Below are 18126 nucleotides of genomic sequence, written 5' to 3'. Positions count from 1 at the left end.
AGTAGCATCTTACTTGATCGGGGAGTTGTTGCCCGGCTCACAGTGCTCGTCAAGGTCACACTTGTCTATGTGTACATAAACCTCTAAATGGCCGGACCTCATTCGTCAAGAGTATCACATTGTATTTATTTTTTTTCTCAATGAGCAAGTATACAGTATATACAAGATGAAAACCTACGTCTCCCATCTGGCCTGGGATCGAACCAAGGACCTCCACTAACTTATCTACGTTGAGTAATTTGGCTCTCATATGATGACAAACGACGACTTAAATTAAATAAATTATAGTTTACCTCAAACAAATTAATTTCCAATTAGTTTTAGTAATAAAAGGAAAAATGTTATTTCTGTTTACCAAAAACCGTCAGTTGCTTTTTCGCGTTGCGGGGATGTTAAACTATTCCAACTACTGTGGACCATAACAGATACTGTACCTCACATAAGTATGGTCACTGAACACTTTATATGACATGGTTATTGGTGACATCAAGGTTGAACAGACTTAACTTTGTTATTTTACTCTGAGATTTAAGCACGTAGTTTTCACACTCGGTGTAGTTAGGCGACGAGGCAGGCGAGCGTGGCTACCTTCACGAGGTGATCAAACAGCTGACACTTACCTTATGGTGCCACCCCACTCCAGGCCGTAACCCATCTACCAACTTTAGTTACCACTCCTCAACCTCTTCCATTCACTTCTTACTCTTCCATTGTTATATCCTCTACACTGTACCATTAACTACGTGCACCTAATCCAAATTTATCCCAACACAAGGTTCCCACTGTTCAGCGCCTCCACACACGCGCGTACAAGGCTCACTTCTCACACAATTCATACAGACCCCAGCTTTAATAACCACTCACTCTGTATCATAATGGACTGGCAATTACGTGCTCCTGGTTTCGAATTCTCGATTAAAAAGGCAATGCGTGGTTAACATCTGGTGTAGGCCAGTACCACATCATTACCAGCTTGTCTTAAAAACTTAATTAGGTATCAAGACCACAAGGAAGGTACGCATACATCTATACCTGCCAGTGATATATTACGGTCAACGCCAGTAACACATCAGGTCAACTTGTGAATTCCACATTAAATTTTAATTTATAATTTGCCACTTACAGCGGCTAGTTTACTGTGCACCCCGTACTCATCCTGTGAGGGGTAGCGCAAAAGGATTACAGAGAAGGGTTTACAAAGAGTCAGAATAACTAACATAAGAACATAACATAAGAATGGAGGAAACTGCAGCGGGCCTATTGGCCTATACTGGGCAGTCCCATTTACACCCAACCCCTATTGCTCATATAAGCATCCAACCCTCGTTGTCAGGATATTATGGCACTGAATGTTACACAGTATTTCAAATAAATTCTTTGTTTAGTTCTATACATACAGGGTAACTTATTAGCAACCACGTGAGTACAGGAGTGTGAGGCAGTATATGTCTGGCCGCACACAGTTATTCACATTTGCCTGAGGTATTCAAGCACAGTGTGTGTTTGGTTCTATACATAGGAACAGATATCACTACTAAGTGCAAAAAAAAATTGGATACAATCTTCATATGTCAGCCATTTTGCCATAGAGATGAAGTGTTGTGCCATTTCACACACAAAGTGCTTAGACCCGCCCCTAAAAGGTTCCATCTTCACACAGCCGAGCACGTAGTGTTCAAGTGTGTGGCCATACGTTGGACCACACACTCCACATTTAGTCTTGCTCACATCTGCTCGAGGAACATACTGCCAGAGGCACCCATATCCCAACCCCGGTCTAGCGGCTACAACATATTGCAATCCAGTGATCCTATTATCCGCTCCACACACGTTTCACTCGATACATCTCAAGGAAAACTATGGATCGACTAGTGCCTGTTTGCACTTATTTGCTTGCGTCAAATTCATCAATAAGGTACTTCCTAATTACAGTTTTAAGGGTTCTTTTTGACAGACCCAGATTGTATTCAACAGTGTCTTTGTTAGACGCGAGATTGGCGAGGGCATCAACTCTATCATTTTCTTTGAGTCGTATGTGCGAGGGGATCCACAACAGTTTGACCTTGACACAAGCGCGTGACAACTGGAGTTGAGGGTGTCAAGAGCAAGTAGTGAGGATAGAGAATCAGCGATGATGAGACTGTCAGTGACAGTGGTTTCAATGAATTTGATAGCTGTGAGTATGGTAACTAATTCAGTTTGTAGAGTGGATGCCCAGTTGTTAATTCTAACTCCCTTTTCAATTGTATTACCGAAAATTCCACTGTACTAGGTAAGGTGTCTCCAATAAGTCCACATCCTAGTGTTTCTGTTACCACACCCACCTCCACCCCCACACCACCTGCAGCCCCACACCCACCTCCACCCGCACACCACCTGCAGCCCCACACCCACCTTCAGCCCCACATCACACTTCCACACCTTCAACCCATACCTGCACACGTCCACACTGTACCTCTACCACCACACACCCACACTGTACCTCTACCACCACACACCCACACTGTACCTCTACCACCACACACCCACACTGTACCTCTACCACCACACACCCACACTGTACCTCTACCACCACACACTGTAGCCTACCTCTACCTCCACGTTACACTTTCCTTCACACCACCTCTTAAGACCCCCTCACACCTAGACTCTCATATCTCCACCCCCTTCAATAAAAACTACTCCAAACTATATACCCTACAACCTCCTCCCTCACTACAAACCTCTACCCCTCCCCATTTATACCTCCGTTCCATTCATTCTTACAACTCCATCACCTTAACCTCCACACCTTAGCCCTCAGACAGATATCTACCCCTACCCCATACACTTCAACCTCTCACACCTCGGCTTCAAGCGTTAAACCCCTTTTTTTTAGAGATCACTTACACTATACATAACTAAACTACTTCACTAGTGATATTTTTTTTAATTCTGACGCCTGAAAACTTGACGATGTTATAATGAAATAATTAACATAATAAATGTAAAATGTTGACATAACGCCCAATAAAAGGATCAAGTTATTATTGCTGGCAACACCCACAGGACAGGTTTATTACCCGTTTCCTACACACTTAAGCTCGTCACACTGTGCTTGTCTACACCTAATGACAGTACGAGTATACCACACCTCCCCTCACACAGGTATTGTCCCACAAGATCACGGACACTGACTGGTGTCGCTCTAACGTTGTTTTAGGACCACCAGCGTTGACTGGCATTATCTCAGGCTAATTGGCCTAATTATAACAACTGTGACAACCTCCCTGGGTTAGTTTTAACCCGCTGCCATTACTAGCGTCGTTCAGGGGTCTGCTGGCGTCGTTCAGGGGTCTGCTGGCGTCGTTCAGGGGTCTGCTGGCGTCGTTCAGGGGTCTGCTGGCGTCGTTCAGGGGTCTGCTGGCGTCGTTCAGGGGTCTGCTGGCGTTGCTCAGGGGTCTGCTGGCGTCGTTCAGGGGTCTGCTGGCGTTGCTCAGGGGTCTGCTGGCGGGTTGAGGTGAACTCTTGTTTTGCTTCAGCTTCATTATATTTATTTTCATGATTTATTATAAAATAAGTTAAAGGAAGATCTGATAAAGGGAGGAGTGTTGTCATTTTAGTGTTTCATCGTCATAGTTGTGTTTCACCGTGTTTATAGAGAATAAACACATCACCTTGTTATCTGGAAAATACAATTAACTCAAAGTTAATATGATCACAGCGTACACATAGTTAAGGTTGTTTAAGGTTATAAGTATAAAAGCATGGATATGGAAGAGCACATCTTGATAATGCAGGAAAAATAAAAGTAAAAATCTGCCAACACAACTCATTAAGTGTACAATAATTACAATTCTTTTATGTCTTTACCTTAAGATATAAATGCACTATATCTTGAACAACATACAATATTATATCTATAAAAAATTGTCTCATTGACTGACTAGTCAAGATTTTATTGAGGAACAAAATCTGCAAAATTAGCAATTTGTTTCTCAGAGAGAGAGAGAGAGAGAGAGAGAGAGAGAGCACCCGCTGCCCCGGGCAACACACTGAAGAGTAATAACTAGAAGATAAAGTTACTGAAAACAGAGGACACAACGTTAGAAACTTTAACAGCGGAAAGAAGAGGATGGACGACAGGCCAGATGACAGCAATAAAACAGCAGCAGAAACAGCACGTGATAACCAGCAGACGGCTCGCAGGAACCATCCCAGCACGAGAGGGGAGGGGAGGGCCCTGTCAATATGACCTTGACTTCTCTCCCACCGTCCCTCCCCCTGTTAACACACCACCACCCTCGCCTACAGGTTCTTAACATAACCTGAAAATGGAACAAAACAAAACTTGCTTCCATCTGCCACCGACATCCACCTCATCAGGTCATCTACTACATAACTTTTTAACAAGACCTGGCAGTTACATCTTCACTTGCTTTTACTAACCACAGTCTCATCTGGCAGTCACGGCGTCACCTGGCAGTCATGGCCTCACTCATCTGGCAGTTACGGCGTCACCTGGCAGCCACGGCCTCACCTGGCAGTCACGGCCATACTCACCTGGCAGTCACGGCTTCAATCATCTGGCAGTCACAGCCTCACCTGACAGTCGCAGCCTCACCTGACAATTACGGCCTCACTCATCTGGCAGTCACGGCCTCACCTGACAGTCCCGGCCTCACCAGACAGTCCCGGCCTTACCTGACAGTCACGGCCTCACTCACCTGACAATCACGGCCTCACTTATCTGGCAGTCACGGCCTCACCTGACAGTCCTGGCCTCACTCACCTGACAGTCCAGCCTCACCTGACAATCACGGCCTCACTCATCTGGCAGTCACGGCCTCACCTGACAGTCGCAGCCTCACCTGACAATCACGGCCTCACTCATCTGCAGTTACGGCCTCACCACAGTCCCAGCCTCACCTGACAGTCGCAGCCTCACTGACAATCACGGCATCTGGCAGTCACGGCCTCACCTGACAGTCCGGCCTCCTCACCTGACAGTCCCGGCCTCACCTGACAGTCACGGCCTCACCACCTGGACAGTCACAGCCTCATCTGATGGTCACGGCTTCACTTGCAGTCACGGCCTCACCTGACAGTCCTGTTCTCCTGACAGTCGCAGCCTCACCTGACAATCACGGCCTCACTCATCTGGCAGTCACGGCCTCACCTGACAGTCGCGGCCTCACCTGACAGTCCCGGCCTCACCTGACAGTCCCGGCCTCACTCACCTGACAGTCACAGCCTCATCTGATGGTCACGGCTTCACTTGGCAGTCACAGCCTCACCTGACAATCACGGCCTCACTCACCTGATGGTCACGGCCTCACTTGGCAGTCAGAGGCATCACGTTTGTACCGTCGCTTTAGTGTGAACTGTAAGTTTTATGGCACCCGCCTCTACCGACTTCTTCCTGGAGGCCCGAACATTGTATATAAAGATAACTGGAACTAAACTGCACTCCGGCGAGGTCTTGGCACACACCTTTACTGACTTTTAACATGTACAGTAGCTAAAACAACTATCTGTGCATACTTTGTGGGAAACAATATGAGACCATGGACGATAAATATTGGTATATGAGGGCTGTCACTAGTCACACGTAAAATTTCGGAGTATATCGACCCACCTGCACAGATAGTTGGTTTAGCTACTGTACAGTACTCTCGACCAAACAAAATTAAGTACCTTTTGGAGGCCTAGACCGACCTACTGTGAAATGTTATTACAGATCGGATCATTTTCGTTGACGCCAGAGAAGTTGTAACGCCCTTTGACTTTCTCTTCCCTCAGGTAGTCAGTGGAGAAATGTGGCCTACGATTGAGGGGTGACCTTCATCGATATCTCCTGACTAGCGACCTTAAGTAAACTACGTCAGCATAAACTAAGATGCCATGGTTGATGACTAGCCTACCATTGTCCGTCTTAGAGTTATATACTGTACCGGGCGGACCAACACAACCAGTGACCATGACTGTCTTGTCTTTATTATAAGAGCTTTGAAATTTTGAGACGTGTGAGAAAGTCTCGTTGTATGTAAACATTTACCATGAGGATAATGATGTAGGATTTGTAACAAAGGCAATAGGTCTTGATAACAATGGTCTTGAAGTGATAACAAAGATTTTTTAGTAAACGATAACAATGGCCATCAGTAAACAATAACATAGCTGCTGTAAATGTAAGCAGTTGTACAGATGTAAAGTGTGGACGACCAGGAGAGAGAGGAAATAGTTCGTTGAAATTCATTGTTTGTTAATTTGTTTCTGAGGCGGTTCCAGGACAGACTATCAGAGCAGTTATAGCTTTAAGACCTACCAAGATGCATTAATTAAGTCGTTGTATGTCACCTCACAAAGCTTGAACTAAAATCAACAAAATTTTACAAGAATCTGGCTACGTCTCCCATACAGATATCTTACGCTCATGTTTTTTTTTAAACTAAGTGTAATCTACTTTTTACAGAATATGAACTTAATGCTGCTGTAATTAAGAGGTTAATCTAAGGCTTATGGTGAGGACGATATTATGAAATTGTATCCAAAAGCTCACACGACATATCCCTAGTTATCTCTTACGTGATTTGTGCGTCACTATAGATAGCAAATTAATTTGGAAAATACCCGTCACTACAATTGCCAAATTATCCAGTTTTCGTCTCCACCTCCTCCGCCGACTCAAGTCCCTCGGAATTCCTGCGCCCGTGCTCCTCAATGTTTACTCAACATTCATACTTCCCAAGCTCACCTATGCCTCCCCTGCCTGGTCTTCCTCCCTAAATGCTACACAGGAAACACCTAGAAAAAGTGCAGAAGAGGGCATGCAAGATTATTCTCTCCCCCTCCTACTCCACACATTCCACACATCAAGAAGCGCTCAGCACACTGACCCTCTCGGCTCTCACTGACCATCACCACGACCTCATCTGCAAATTTGGTGAGAAGAGTCTGTACCATCCTCGACACCGGCTCCTACTTCCACCCACGATCCCTCGTCCGCGAATTACTGTTCGACACCACAACCGCATCCAGCCCATACGAGCACGTACTGATCACTATAAGAACAGCCCAGTCCCAACCAATGTAAAAATTATCACCAACTCGTAATCAACCTGTGTGTTCACTCCCAGTCAATCTTACCTTCTTGCACTGTTACTATGTTGAAATGACCTGTAGTATGACCTTCTCCCCACCTTGTTATTATATATCATATTTGTATCACTTATGTTACTTGTATATTATTTGTCAATCAAGTGACCCATTTCCCAATTATGTAACTGTATATTTTCAGCCTTCCGGTTGCCATGCTCTTTCAATAAACCGTTAATTATTATTATTATTATTATTATTATTATTATTATTATTACAATCCTGTCAAATTACTCCCGTATCCACGTCTGATTAACCTAAAGTCTTACATCTGATAGCTATATAACTTACCAATTGGGTCTCTACGACATTCAAAGGATTAATCCTCGACAAGTTATAAGAAATGGTATTGGAATTAAGAACCTACAGAAATACATATATTGTTTTTATATCAGAGCATAAAACTACAATATAATCAACTATTTGTATATACAAATTACCAGTTCATCAGAGGGAGACCCTGTACTTTAAAGTGGATTTTGGGTTATCTAATACAGTACATAAGAAGTGGTCTTTTTTCAGGGGATATAAATGAAACTAAGACCAGTGTAAGAGTGAATACCTGGCCTGGGCCACACTTCCATTACCTGCCTCCTCCGCCAGTTCAAGGTCCCGGGACAGAGGGACGAGCTGGTGTTGACCGTGTTACCTCAGTCACTCCATTTACCTTCCTTCTAAGAAACAACTTGTTTTTGGTAATTTGAGATGTATTATTGAGAAAACGTTTATCGGCACAGACTCAACTCACAAACAAATAAAATCCAGCCACTAGAACTGAGTGGTGTGCGTGCGTGTGCGACTCTAGGCCCGTGATGACCACATCCTCTACACTTTCACTTACCTGGGTGAGGCTGGCAGCCACCCATTATTTACAGTTAGGGAGTCTTGGAAAAAACCCAGAAAACTTTAGGCGACCACCCATAACTACTGTTGTCTCCTGTGTGTGTGTGTTCAGGTACAGGAAAGTCAGCATGGTATTTCGTAAAATATAGTCCAAGCCTGTACAGTCGTCTTAGTTTACTAGCTTGTCACTGTGTAACATCTTCGTATCTTGTCTCTACAGTGCCGGGAACGTAAACAAGTTTTACACGACACTACGTATCTTAAACTTCACGAGAGAACAATCTTGTATTTATCCACAATTTCTATTCTTACGTCGTCAAAAGATGATTAAATTATTTTTTTTACAACGAATGAAATAATGTTTAGGGCGATAAAAATAATTATACATGAAATTAATGACTTCCATTTGTTTATATAGTAATCAAAGTTGTTTCCCTTTTCTCTTACTGAACGTAAATTATTTCTCCCTCACATTAAATAATTCCTTCCTTCTCAGCAAGATCGCACAACACAACACAACCTATCACTGTCACTCCTACTCCCTACAAGTTCCCTCAAGATAACCTCAGTCTTCATCCACACATTACCCAACCCTTCACTCTCACGTCTTCCCTTCAACTTACAACCAACAATAATTATCTATATGTAGGTCATATACTCCACCTCTTATCATACAACTAATCATACTTGTCGTGTGTTCTCATCTTATTTTTCCGCCGCGGTATGAGTCACTTGACCAGAAGCATCACGGGTGTCACGTATGCCGACTCTAGTTCTTCTTAATATTGAAAATAAAACAAAAGGTGTTCAGTCCAGGTGAAAGTTTTTCTCCCAGGTAAAACTTCCCAATGTTAAATTTTTCCTTCCCTATGTGAGGGTGAGATTCTCACGGATGAAGTTACGAACAACTGCTCAGGAAAGGTTCTATCATAATTCTCACACTAGATCAACCTTGAATTTACGCTTGTTATGTGTTACCTTGTAGAAATACTCAGGTATAGTATCTTTAATACTACTAGACACAGCGTGATGGCTATTAACCTTTCCATCTTTAAGTGAGGTAAAAAGCGTGAGCTCTAAGGATGTGTGCGACACATGGTGGGGCCGAGGGCCAGGTGAAGCGTGCGTGGCTCCCTCTCTCTCAGACCACACCACCGTGGGCCACACCACGTGGGTCTTACCACCGTGGGACAGTGGGCCACACCATGTGGGTCTCACCACCGTGGGATCACACTAAGTGGAGTGTGTTACGTCTGGTGAAGAGTATAACACTTGTGGTGGAGAATATTTTATACGCTGGAGCATGACACAACAGGGTGTAGTAGTTCACACCAGTTGTTCAGTCTTCAGCAGCAACAGTACCTTTAATAATTACACGTGACAATGACGTATTTTATAACTATTCAAATTAATTCAGAGCGGAGTTACCTGAGATTACCACACAGTGAAAGATCGCATTAGATAATTAAGGGTAAATAATACAGGGGCATACTAGTATTTAATTTTAACATCTTCCAGACAAATGCTTCTGCTGACAACTATTGATATGTTCGCGAAGGGACGGTTGTCGTACAGTCCATTGGTCGAAGGTTGAAATACCCACTGAAGGGGCCAATGTGCGATTAATATTCAGTGTTGGCCAGCACCATTAGTATAACCATACACCAGACTTGTTGCAAAACACCCAACTTGCTCACAACCGTCCAGGGGAGATACACCTCTCCTATCTTCATCTGTCTGTGACCCCGGAGGCCTACGAGGCTCATGCCCTGGATAGACTCGTAAACTTCACGGTGTACTCACTAGGTATCGTGATTGACCTTGAGTGTAAGACACCTTTGTCGCGGCACAGCCTCTTGCGTGCCTCCCCTATAGTCCATCACAAAGTAAAAAAAATGTGTGTGTGTGTGTGTGTGTGTGTGTGTGTGTGTGTGTGTGTGTGTGTTCTTCCACAGAGATATGGTTGACACAACAAGTGGCTGCCCACACTCACCACCTAGACTCCCAGTAATAAATCAGTTACAATAAACAGTTGGATTAACAATATCAGCCCCACACAGTATATCAGCCCCACACAGTATATCAGCAACACCCATTATATCAGCCTCACACAGTATATTAGCCCCACACAGTATATCAGCCCCACACAGTATAGCCCCACACAGTATATCAGCCCACACAGTATATCAGCCCCACACATTATATCAGCCCCACACATCAGCCCCACACAGTATATTAGCCCCACATATATCAGCCCCACACAGTATATCAGCCCCACAGTATATCAACAACACCATTATATCAGCCTCACACAGTATATTAGCCCCACACAGTATATCAACCCCCACAGTATAATAGCCCCACATTATATCAGCCCAAAACAGTATAGCCCCACAGTATTAGCCACACACCGTATATCAGCCCCACACCGTATATCAGCCCCACACGTATATAAGCACACAGTATATCAGCCCCACCCAGTATATCAGCCCCACGCAGTATATCAGCCCCACATCGTATATAAGCCACACACCGTATATCAGCCCCACCCAGTATATCAGCCCCACGCAGTATATCAGCCCCACATCGTATATAAGCCACACACCGTATATCAGCCCCACACAGTATATCAGCCCCACACAGTATATCAGCCCCACACAGTATATAGCCACACACCGTATATCAGCCCCACCCAGTATATCAGCCCCACGCAGTATATCAGCCCCACATCGTATATAAGCCACACACCGTATATCAGCCCCACACAGTATATCAGCCCCACGCAGTATATCAGCCCCACTCAGTATATAAGCCACACACCGTATATCAGCCCCACTCAGTATATAAGCCACACACCGTATATCAGCCCCACACAGTATATCAGCCCCACACAGTATAGCTACAAGAAGGGAATTTCTGCCAGTAATTTTGGTTTACTCTTAAGAAACAACAATTCCTAGTAAAAATATGAATAACAAAGAGAAAGACACTTAACAAGCACAGACATGTGTTGCGGCCAAGAACCACAAGTCTGGAAGAATAACGAGTTCTGTGTTACTAATGTCCACTTACACAAACTCTCACCAGAGGAACACATACCTGCTATAGCGCCACACCCAGCCTCATTGTTTAACGTGTTATTCTCAAAGGTATATAAAAATAGAAACTATGTGTAAAAGATAATTAAGAAATACATCCAGTACAGTAGAACAGTTGTAAAACTTTAAACACATTTATTTTATACTGTCAGTAGAACAAACTACACTTCAAATTATACGGTACACGTGAAGAAAAAAATCACAGCGAGGTCTCATTCCCCGCCATGAGCGTCGCGTCACGCAAGAGGTCAAGGCTTGACAGCGTCATAAAAACCTAGTAGAGAGGCAAGTCCCTCACGAATACTGAGATTAAAGAATCAGTTTCATAAGCTTAAGGGCTTATTCATATGTTGCTGTCAGGGGGAAAAAATAATGAAAGACGGAGCAACAGAAGCGAGAGAGAATAATTATACGAGAACAACTCTCCCGGGCCGGCCACAGCCCCGGTATTATCAGTGACTCAGTGATCAGTTCTGTTACCAGGTAAATGCGGCAATAAAACTTTCCCTTTCTCCCAGGCATCTGTTCCCTCACCACTCGGGTGCAGTACACGGCAGACTTTATTACTCCTACTCTTCAGTCTCTACTTCTGCCAGGCTGCGAACTTGTTACGTCAAGAGTTAACCCGGATCACCTGAAGAATCTCCACCCCAGCTTATTTCACCACCCTAACGCTAAAGTAACCTAACCTCATCCCTCCAAATAGCATTAGGGTGGTTAATCTTCAGGTGAAATAAGCTGGGGTGGCGATTCTTCAGGTGATCCGTTAACTCTTATCACAACCATCCACTGAAATCACAATTGACATCAAGTTTATTGATGAAATAGAGTATTATTAATACCCTGGGGCTGTTATAACACTTGTATAATAATCACATTTCTCAATACAACCTGAGAAACTGTTCAAAGAGAATGTGAGTGAAGTTTTAATCCAAGGTAACAGTTGCCTTCGTTACCAGGGCTGTGGGTGACATGGTTCTCGCTCATCATATTATTGGTTTTTGTTCGACTCGGTTAATTTTCGCCACGGTGTAAAATTACAAAAATAACTCATTTCTTGCAGTATATACAGTATGTGGTGCGTTAACTGTGTCATTGGGCAATCCACCACCAGTCCTTGACCTCTTTGGTTTTTATCACGATAACTGTTTTACACGACCAATACTGGACAACTTGGGTCTGGGTGTTCTTCACACAGAAAGAAGAGTTTCTCCTAAAGCAAAAATTATTTAGTGGATAATAGCAACGTTATGATATTTTAGCTTAAGTTTGGTTGGGCTTAGATACAAAGATTTAGATTCCGCGACAGAATTTCTGGTTTTAGAATAAAAATCACAGCCCACTCACGCCCCAGCTCTCCCCTGCATCCCCAGCTATGGGGCAACCAAGCAGACGTCCACCCTCGTTCACTCCCACGACGCTGCCGGGTGTACGACCAATCATATACAGTAGTTATACAGTACAACTGACCACAAATTCTTGGCTACTCTCGTAATGTGACATACACACATCATAAATAATTTAATTAACTACACAACTTCAGCTTAACTGATGTGGTTGTACCCCGGGAAGCACAGCCTGCACCATTGACCCTCTGGCGCAGGTGCATGTGTGGTCCATATGTAAATTTAGAGCATGCACACGGGAAGTACTTAACCCGTGTGTGTGTGTGTGTGTGTGATTTGGCACACATAAGTTTAATGGGTATTCATTGAAGCCTTAAAAGGTTCTTTCCTATAAATTTAGTTCTAAAAATACGTCACAGTTCAAAACACAGGACTGTAGCAATTCATAATTCAAGCAAGACAATTCAGAATACAAGAGACAAAATTCAACATAATATTCAGTCAAAATTCAAAACAATAGACAGTCACAATTCCAAATACACGTCTGTCATAATTATATGAAACTAGCAGTGTGTTGTAACAATAGTGAACACGGGGATATTAACCTGACTCAGACATGACGCGACTCTTCTGGCAGGAAGTTAACGAACTGCACTAAATTTATTCTATAAATAGTCGGATACATTGCATTGTCTGTTATTTTTTCTTACATAAGCACAGAAAATAAGCTATTACAATCATTACCTGTTTACGAAAAGGGCGTCAACGCAGCCGGTGGAGCACACTTAGTGACAACTACATGACGTCCCGAATCCAAGTCGAGTTTCCTTGTCATTTTGGCTGGCGGTCAAAAGGCAGATATATTCAACCATATCTCTACCAATAATTCCCTAAACTTTGAAAAACTCATCTTTTCTTAATCTGTTACATAAAATTTGATTTATTATATTACTTGATACAAATTTAACGCTTACCATTCTAACCAAATTTAACCTAACCTAACTTAACCTAACCTCAGTAATGTTTAACCGATGATGTAAGAACATAAGAACATAAGAAAGTGGGATACTGCAGGAGGCCGACTGGCCCATACAGGGCAGATCCCTTTCACACCCATCCCAGCACTTCCATGTGCCTATCCAACTTCGTCTTGAAGCTCCCTAGCGTCCCCGATCCTACTATAGCACTCGGTAGCCTATTCCACATATCCACAACTCTATTACCAAACCAGTGCTTGCCTATATCCTTTCTGAATCGGAATTTATCTAATTTAAAGCCATTTGTTCTAGTTATTTCGTTATTACTGAGCTTCAGAACATCTTCCATTTTACCCTTGTTAATCCCACTGTACACCTCTATCATATCTCCCCTAACTCTACGCCTCTCTAATGAATGTAAGCCTAAGCTTTTCAGTCTTTCTTCATATGGAAGGTTTCTAATATTATGGATTATTTTTGTCATTCTTCTTTGTACTCTCTCCAAAGAATCTATGTCCATTCTATAATAAGGACACCAGAACTGAACCGCATAATCCATGTGTGGCCTCACTAATGCTCGGTCCTAGATTCGGTTGCGGGAGCTTAGGTCTCGGTTTGGGATATCTGAGGTTTCGGATTTTTCATCGTGACCACAAATTTTCAGTTCACTAACACCAAAATTCGACATCGAAAAATCACAGTCCTGCCCCACCCTCACTTCTTGCCCCTCCTAACACCCTTCACTTCTTGCCCCTCCTAACACCCTCATTTCTTGCCCCTCCTCCTACACCACCGTCACTTCTTGCCCCTCCTAACACCCTCATTTCTTGCCCCATCTCCTACACCACCCTCACTTCTTGCCCCACCTACACCACCCTCACCTCTTGCCCCATCTACTCCACCCTCACCTCTTGCCCCACCCACTCCACCCTCACCTCTTGCCCCACCTACACCACCCACCTCTTGCCCCACCTACTGCCCCACCTACTCCCACCCTCACCTCTTGCCCCACCTACTCCACCTCACCTCTTGCCCCACCCTACTCCCACCTCTTGCCCCACCCTCACTTCTTGCCCCACCTACACCACCCTCACCTCTTGCCCCATCTACTCCACCCTCACCTCTTGCCCCACCTACACCACCCTCACCTCTTGCCCCACCTACTCCACCCTCACCTCTTGCCCCACCCACTCCACCCTCACCTCTTGCCCCACCTACACCACCCTCACCTCTTGCCCCACCTAATCCACCCTCTCCCGCTGCTATAGCTTCACCTTACTGCCCCCCCTCACTTCCTACTTAAATTACCTGCTGCTCACTGCCACAAAATTACCCCCGGGTGATTGTGTTGCCGCAAGAGTATGTTAAGTCTGGTAGTGTCAATACTTACCAGCGAAAACTGTGTCAGTGAAATGTTTATACTTAGACGGGCACAAAATACACCACAAAAACGTACTTGAGTCAATTGCAGAGATTGTGTGTGTGTGTGTTTAACTCCATTTCATTTTATTATTTCATTGACAAGTATCTCATATTTGTATTGGTTATTTTCCTTCTGTTTACCATAAGTAGTAACAGACAGGTAAAATATATCACCATGACAACGCCTGTTACCAACTCAACCTTACTCTTGCATTATGTCTGCCTCCTGAGTGCATAAACACGCTTAAATTCTATTATTGTGACTTTTTTCATGAAACTAGTTGATGAAATTGGCCAAGAGTATAAAGCTTAGCTCAGTGAGACGTCTTATCACGTTGGAAACAGTGGCGTTGTAACTAAGATGAGCGCCTGAGCCCGGTCGACTGCTGCAATACCGTCCCATGTCGAAGGCTCTCAGTCAGGGCCAGCCGTGACGACACAGCCTTCACCAGTGCTGAATGGCAGTTACATTACTATTTTTACTCAGTTGTCAATTAAACACAGATCTGTCATCAGTATGCACGTATTTACTCACTATAAGACTATATGACTCATTGATATTCCTTACTTTATATTTTTGATGTGATTGCGGTTTAAAGTTACGCAAAACTGACAAAAAATGTTGATTCAAGACGCTCAATGCATATAAAGATACACAATACTTCTAAGGACAACAACGATTATACTTAGTATATAATTAATATAACCAGAATAAAATAATTTCCAGGTTTCAGTTTACGGTAAATCTGCCACGAGTTCTTCTCTACACATTATCAGAGAAGATGATCTATTGATTCTATTCGCTGTTCCTTGTACTTACTATAGATTAGTCACGTCCATGGCCTCCCTACCTCCCTTCCTCCTCTCCTCGTGGAACAGAAGGTGGGGTCCCGCTCCTCCTGCCCCATCACCAACTTTCACTTGCGGTGGGGCACTACCCTCCCCATCATCCCGCCTCTCCCCCTTTACTGCCCTCCAGTCCCTGGAGAGTTCTGGCCAGGGAGAAGGAGGGACGAAGGGTGGTGTGGGGTAGAGACTGCCGTTGGTTATGTGGAGTTCTTGAGCAACAGTCATTGTTTCTCCCCAACGGCTTCTATTATATCATGGTACGTAATGTCACCTTGAAAAAGCACAAATTGATTAATGATTCTCAAACCTGGTATTACGAGAGAGTGCTCGCGTCGGACAAGTTTCCTATCATTCTTTTTTAAGCCTTTTGAAAGCGGTGGAGAATGGTTACGATAATACAACATTTACTTTGACTTTAGTTAAGCTTTTGAGAGGGTCTTACACTAGAGATTAATGCGAGAAGCGTTAGTTAGACGGCATGACAGCAGCGAGAGAACATGAAGAAAACCTAAATAAACTTTTTGTAGGGAGCCAATAGTGGCCAATACCGCTGAAGATAAATAAATACAATACTCAGATAACAGAATAACAACGTGAGTGAACAATAAACACAACAGAAGTACTTTACAGTACTGGGAGAGGAAAATTTGTAAAAGGGGGAAAAAAAAGGAAAGGGAAGGGAATTTTGAGATGAAATGAAGCTCAAGTTTTGTACAACACGAGACCATCAGTTACCACATATGAGATGTGAAGATATTTTAACCAGAGTTGAAGTGAGATGATAGTGATAGGGAGTATAACTATGAGCTTCTGTGAGAGTGAGGTGTGTTCTTCATACACAGTTCACCCGTATACACATTCTGGATACTGATTGTTAAGGATAAGTTTATATCACAAATAACTACTTGTTTCCAAGGGAAGAAAATAATATGAATGTTTACCATAGGGAGTCAAAACCTCAGTAGCGACGGGATGATAAAAATACGAGTGGGTCGCGTAAGGTGTTTGTACAAGCACTCCGGGATATGAATTTCTTCACAACAAATTTGTTATTCATTACGACCGAAACAACTCAGCTGACTACAATTGCCATGAACACTGACTTACTTACCTTGTTGACTTATTAAAGAATGCAACTTTATAGCCCAAATTGTCAGTGCTATGTGAGGGAGTCAAGAGTGCAATATTCACTCTCAAAATGTTTACAAAGACTCCAAGATTAAAGTCAACACAATTCACTTATAATATTTCACATAACAAGATAAGGAAGGTAAACATATTGTGAGGTGTAACAGGAACAAGGAAACATAGCCCCTGTGAACCTCAGAGGTGCCCGGGTCTTGTACCAAACCCAGTCACTGGGATCCTACTGTACTGTATTGAAGAGTCTGGCTTAAACATATGAGAAAATGAGTCTAAACCTTGATAAAAGTTGGTAAAGGAACCTGAAATAATATGTGGACAGGTAAACTTAGATGAAACACGTGTGAGCACTTCCACGCTGTGTGTCCGTCAAGTGTCCGGACTGGAGCTTCCCGTCATTCACAACTTGGACACAGCATCATCAACCCCGGAACAAACAAACTGGGTAACCTCAACTGGGTCGTTTAGCAAATGTAAACGCACAATTACATCATGAAATACCCAAGATACAAAGACTTTACACTGATACAAGTCAAAAGGCTTATAAATCCCCAACCAAAACTTGAAGCAAACAGAGAGAGAAGTGGGCGGAGGTATGTGGGGTGACGCTAGCTAGCAGAGTGAGGGTGGAGGTGCAGACTGTACAAGCTCATGTTGATGTTACCCACTCGCCAGTTCCCTACATTTAACAGTGATATTTATTTTTAGTCCCAGTCACTGATGTTGGTGGGCCCTGGACCGCCCCCCCCCCTACACACACATAACATTGTTTCCTTAAAATTGCTAGAATGTATGAACCATGGGACTGTTGACTCTAAATGGATCCAAACTACAGCTACACATATGAAGATGTTTGGACTAGACCACCTGTACAAAGTTGAGACACAACAGCGCTTCCTGCCACCCTGGCGGACAGTTCCCTTCGATATCACAATACCGACATATCCGCCTAAAAAATTAATTATACAAAGCATTTATCTCCAACACACTGCCAAATTGAGAGCTTTTGAACACATACACACTCTACAGACTGATGATAATATCACACAGACCATCTACACTGATGGATCTCTTAACACCGCCTGTGGGAGGGCTGGAAGTGCTATTGTTGTGATTCAACCTGACGGTAATATAATTGAGAAAGGAGTTAGAATTAACAACTGGGCATCCACTCTACAAACTGAATTAGTTGCCATACTCACAGCTGTTAAATTTATTGAAACCTCTGTTACTGACAGTCTCATCATCACTGACTCTCTATCCTCACTACTTGCCCTTGACACCCTCGACTCAAGTTGTCACGCGCGTGTC

The 18126-nt window shown here is 43.5% G+C and overlaps 1 protein-coding gene across 3 annotated transcripts in view; it reads left to right on the top strand.

Moving 5' to 3' along the window:
* Positions 1-18126, top strand: part of LOC121875528 (beta-1,3-galactosyltransferase 1-like) — a 30442-nt gene that overhangs the window by 1054 nt on the left and 11262 nt on the right. The window lies entirely within an intron of this gene.

This window comes from Homarus americanus, unplaced genomic scaffold (assembly GCF_018991925.1).
Source record: "Homarus americanus isolate GMGI-L3 unplaced genomic scaffold, GMGI_Hamer_2.0 scaffold44579, whole genome shotgun sequence".
Lineage (NCBI taxonomy): Eukaryota > Metazoa > Arthropoda > Malacostraca > Decapoda > Nephropidae > Homarus > Homarus americanus.
This window is presented reverse-complemented; position numbering and strand designations above follow the sequence as displayed.